Source organism: Lagopus leucura, unplaced genomic scaffold (genome assembly GCF_019238085.1).
Source record: "Lagopus leucura isolate 7727_CA_CO unplaced genomic scaffold, USGS_WTPT01 Super-Scaffold_100039, whole genome shotgun sequence".
Classification (NCBI taxonomy): Eukaryota; Metazoa; Chordata; class Aves; order Galliformes; family Phasianidae; genus Lagopus; species Lagopus leucura.
In genome coordinates this window covers 2,692,965-2,698,964 of record NW_024962288.1, presented here as the reverse complement: position 1 = coordinate 2,698,964, position 6,000 = coordinate 2,692,965, and positions in this window count along the sequence as shown.

Here is a 6,000-nt window from a genome sequence, read left to right as displayed (position 1 = left end):
TGTCACAGGAAGGCAGCAGATGTCTGTTTGCAGCCTCCTTGTTAGAATAATTAGGAGAAACCAACAACGACTCAGGGCCTGCAGCATGCATTCGTAAGCTTCATTTGAAGTACGCAAACACATAAAACATCTCATGAATTCCTGGGGATTCACAGTGTGAGCCCTGCAATAAGTGAGCACTCAGGAGCATCATGAGGAAAAAGTTAGGATTCAAACAACTCTTCCTGCTGGGCACCTGATTTGTAACTGTTGTGTTCCACCAAACAAAAGGCAGAGCCACCTCTGCCTCTTGCCTTCACAGCTGGTTCTGAACAAATGACAGACAACTTACCAGCACAATTATTCACAGAGATATCCAACAGATAGGTGTTAAATATTAGCAAGGATAACACTTCAATTAAGGTTAATATTCTGAATAGCAGGGAACTGTTTGTGGTATTTCATATCCCATAGGGAAAAGATGGGGGTATTGTGCACCAAGGAATAATCTGAAAGGAAGCTTCTCCAACAGAAGCCAGTTTCCACAACCTGTACCTTAATGACAATCTGGCCCTTCCATTTTTTCTTTGGAAATTTTTTACAATTTGGACTTGCTACCTTGAACGTGGTGGACTTTCCTGGGCTGTAGAGCCCCACATTTCTTTAAGAGGAGCAGGATACAAAGGTAATTCAGCTCCATTCTTCAGCATGTTCTGCACTAACTCAAAAACACCAACATCTGTGCTTGAACATCCATAAACAGGAGAGAGGTGGATGCTGTTACACATTCCAGTTGACCTGCTCAGCGTCCCATATGGTTTGTAGGTGTTTCCAACAAACAGTATTAACTCACTTCGTTTCCTACAAGATACCGATTTCCAATATTTTTAACAAGTCCTTTGAAACATACTGCAACGCTTGCATTTATTGCTTGAATAGGTCTGGGGTCTCAGGTGCAAAGCACTGCCTGGGGTTATACACCTCTCCGCCAGGAACTTGATTAAAGAAAAAAATCCAGACTGATACACAGAACAATCTTCCTACTACAAGAAACAAAGCAATTTGGACAAGAGATTAGCAGAGTTCTCTCTTCCTTGCCACGTACACCTCCAAATGTTCACTTCTTGCCAATGATTCAGCAGTGAAATATTGATCTACAAGAAAATAAAGTTTTTCAAATGAGCCTCTAATTGCATGGCCCTACAAGCTATGTTATTTCTTGCACTTCCATATGTTCTTTTCTTTGAAATGAGCACTCTCTTATGCCAAATCTGCCACCCTGCCTTGCTTATTTTTGACCCGTCACAGTTTAGAAACACAACTTAAAATAAATGAGCCTGGATGCCACTGGCTCTAGAGTTATTAAACTGCCTGGCATTGAGGAAATTGCTTTTCATAAACATCCTGAGCCCTTCTGCTTTTTTCTTAAAATGTTTAATACAGTGTAAGTCCAAGTTAATCTGAATCAGTCTGCAGACTGAATTGCTAATGAGAAGGGAAGATATATTACGGTTCAATACTGAAAGGGAGAAGTTAAAGGATCAAGCAGAAGAAAGAAAGGAGCTTCATAACACACAAACAGCATTCTTTCTGCCAATGCAGACGTTAAGAGCTAACTAGCATGAGGACAGCATGCTGCCCTGCACCGAGTGGGCTTGGGGGCATTAAATCTGACAGACCACACGAGGTCTCAGCAGCCCAGCTCCTCTGTCAGGACGGAGATCTTTCAACCCCCACAGCCATCATTGCCCAATGTACACCAAAGCCGATGCCTGAAAAATTAAAAGTAGCAATGAAGTTCCCAGACCTCATTCTCATTCCGAGTCCCAAAGAGATGAAAACCAGCTGACAAAAAAAAGAAACAAAAAAACCCAACAACACAACCAAACAATCTGAGATTGTTCCATCTTCATTCAACCTGTGAGCGTGCACCTACACGATGCCGAAACGAGGCCAACACCGCCTGCCATTGCATCGATGAGATGTAAAATCTAGTGAATCTCTCATCAGTGATGAATTCATGTTTACAGTGCCTCTAAATTGAGGAAAATGAGTATTTCCTCTTGCTCTGGAGCAGCAGGACCGCAGCCTGTCGGGTTGCTACGCAACGGCGGCCTGCACCAGGCTGATAACCCGCCTGACTGCTCCTCGGAACAAAGCCTGGGTAATGAAGCTTTCACATGCTCTTGGCAATGCCTTTGACGGCTCAGCGCGGGTTTTCCTTGCGCCAGTGTGACAGTCACAGCAGCCACTCGATGTCCCCTCCAGCCACAGACGTCTCCGAAGCTGGACGGAGGGAACGCCCAATGGATAGCGATGGGCAGGATGGGAGAAGAGTGGCAAAATGCCTGGCACACAAAGCCAGCATCCAAAATGGAGGGCAGCCATGCACACCGTGAAACGTGGCCTTCAAATGATGAACCGTCAGCTTTATAGATGAAGCCAGGCTTCCTCTGGTGCCCACTGACCCATGGGGCAGAACACCCTTATCACGCCACAGCCGCCCATGCACAGCAGGTACAGGTAGAGCTCAGTCAGAATATGTCTGATGGAAACTACCTTACACAGCACATACAAGCAAACCTCTTTTCTGCTGGATGAGAGGGTGTAGCAAGAACCATCACCAGAAGAAGTATCAGTTTCCCCACATCCAAGCAACCTTCCTCCAGCAGCCAGCCCATGCTGGAGCAACCCCATTTTGTAACTGGAGCAGCCTCACCTTCCACCATTGCCAGACCCAGCCTTCACAGAATCAATCACGGGAGTATTTCTTGAAGACGGCACTTAGTTGCCCTCTCCTTCTTTGTACTAATGGCCAGAGCTGGTTTCTTCTTCCCATGTACACCCACCATTTACCAGCTGGTTTCACAGGACAGCAGAACACAGAAGTGCAGAGCATCTCCTTGGCTCTCCAGTCCCTTACCCGTTGTAACAGAGTTACCTTAAATACATGCATAGATGCCACACACACAGAGGCAGCTGGGATGGGCTGACGACACAGCATAACCTTACCAAAGCACCTAGACATACCTCAGAAGCTTGAACAGGGACAAATCCTTGCAGCTGACTTTCTAGACAGCACGTGCCTCGAAGCATTTGCTTTCATTAGGAAACAACTGTGAATCAAATCACAAAGCCCGATGACTGTCCTGCACCCTGGTCTATTTCGATTCACTTGTGATGTGCCAGGGGCAGCCTCACCAAAACCCAGGGCAAACCTGCAGCTGCAGAAGAGCTCTTCTGGGGATGACTTCTGCTGGTATAACATCACTGGGAGGAAGGGTGTGGAGGTCAGGCACAGCAGAGCACCCACAGAATCCAGCCCAGCCCTGTCGAGGTTTGGGTTTAAGAAAACAACCCAGCTGGCCATGCAGCAGCCACAATTGCCTCTCTGGGCAGAGCTGCAGAGAGCACAGCATGAGTGCTTTTTTGTTGGAGACAAAATTATCTAATGAGAGACAATTATGTGACATTATCATTGAAAGCAGTGTGTGAAAAAGCTGTAAGCCTGTGTATCCTGAAGTCGGCAAACCTCTTTCTCTACCTTTGTACTGAATATGTCTCATTTAGCCCGTTTGTTCTGTCCCAGCCAGCAGAGTGAAAGTAGGGTTGATCGATTTGTTAATTACAGTAATTTTATCTTAAATACAGACAGCTGAGTGTTCATCAAGTCACAAATTCGCCTGTTTGAGAGAGACCTCCCCCCAGCTAAATAATTAGGGATAATAGTAAGTGGCTCATAATAAATGCAACCCACAACAACGCGCTCAGAGCACAGCACTGAACCAGGAGGGCTATTAGGGAACCCCAGGTCTATTTCTCCTGTTGAAGAAAACAATGCAATATCTTTAATTGTCTCTCTTGAAACCCTGGGACAGCTCTGCTGGTTTGTTATAAGTAAAAAGCAATTATTCCACTTTCTTACTGCCTCTTGTGTCCAGATAATGGCTTAACATTGAGCCATCAGCATAGATGATCAGCAGCACAGCATCTTCCTCTGCTTGCAGTGACAAGGCAAATACAAATTGCTGAGACAGGAGGTAACACAGGTGGGTTACACCCCACCCCACTTCTTGATGCTGTTAAAATTCCAAATGAGGCTCCAAATATTCGGTATCAGATATATGGGTCTTTCTCCTACATCTAAGAATACTTTCTGATCACAAACAAAAAAAATCCTGCCCAAATCTCTTTCCCATCAAAACCACAAACCAGTTGTAATCTCTGCACATAAACCAAACCCTGACTGTCAGAGTCTGAGGCTGAGCCTCAAATCACAAATCAGGGGATATAGCAGTGCTCTTCCTCCTCTGTAGCAGTCACTGTGCTAGCACATGTCCACCTACAACCACATTAAGAGTCAGATTCAGCTCCTCTAGCAGTGGAGGAGCCTGTTCTTCACTCGCATGATTACCTTACCAGCTGCAAGACCCTGCTGCATTGAGGTAACGTCCCAACATCCTACTCCAACACCATGGAAGTTGCTTATGCTTCCTCTCTGGTCACAAGCAGAACCTGTCCTTAGACTTCATTTGCAAGGTAGCAAATACTGGAGGCAAGAGGAGCCTGCCTTTGGTTTTCAGCAAAGGATAGGGAAGCATTGGAGAAGGTTTCCATTGTCCAGAACAAGGCTTGGGATGAGCAAAGCAAGAACAGCAGAACTCACATGCATTCACACAGCTTCCAAAGCCAGAGGTGGGAAGGGAGAACAACCAAAAACCCAACAACAAAAAGAAGCACGCTACAAGAAGTACAGCTACATCTTCCATTCCTATGCGTTTTCTTCCTCTTTCCCTCTTTTACCCCCTATTTGCTGTTTACCTCTTCAGAACATACCATCCAGGCAAATAAGGACAAGACACATGGCAGCATCCATCACCACTTCAGGTTTCCTACCAAGAGCTAAAGAAAAATGGATTTTTACCACTTCTTGTTGTTTTTACTTTCCCTTAGATGGAGTTCAATGACAAAACCAAGGGGGAAAACAGTTCTCTACATAATATCTCAAAATATTCACCTATGGCCTTAGTTCTTTCTCCAAGGAGAAGGCAGGCAGGAATCGGGTGAACCCTTCTAGGAAATAGGAGCTGCCCTACAGGGGGACTTCAGCCCCACAAGTCAGGCAGAAGAGACAGGACACTGGTGGTGCACCCGAGAGAGATCCAAGCACACATCCATTGCCCCCTTGGTTAAAAATGCAGTGACTACATGAACATTTCAAGGCTAAGATGTGGCCATGCACTGTAAGAAACTGAGTTATAACCATGTCACTATAAACACATCCAACTGTGTCTGTCTCCAAACCAGGCACTAGCTTGCACACACAGCCCTGGTGTGTAGAGCCAGACAGGATTTGTAGGGAGCTTGAAAGTTTCATCCCCACAGACACAATGCGGCAGGCAAACACAGATGCCATTTGCTTTGTTTTCAACAGATAAAGAGTGCACTAGGAAAGGAAAGCAATGGACTTAATCAAATGCAACTCTTCTTGTTTGTTTTCAACTGTTTGCTGTCATTTACTTACTTTGCTCTGGGAAGCCTATTTATTTGTTCTCATCTGGCATTTCCCTCCTAGTGTTCAAACTCCCCTTGTTCCTGCACAGATCGTGTAACGCTGCAGTTTCTTTTCTCCTGACACAAACTACTTACTGTTAGAGATGTGGCGTTTCAGTTCCACTTCATCCACGCTAACTTGAACCAGCATTGGCAAGATGCTTTTTTTACTACGCAGTGTTATCTCAGCACACCCGACTAAGTTGCACACAGAATAAATACTGGGCTTTTGTTCTGAGCAGGGGAGATAGCTGTGTAATGATCAATCAAAAAATGCCCTTGAGGATGAGAGAGATTAGCACTTTGATACTACTGAAGATGAATGGGTGAAATGAGCTCGATAAGCTGGTGTTTTCCTCAGATAACTGCTTTGCAAGCTTTCTACTGCTGCTTGGATCCTCCCCTCATTCCTTTTGTCTCGAGACAGCACAGCAAGTCCTACTGTCCTATCAGTAAGACTGGACAGAA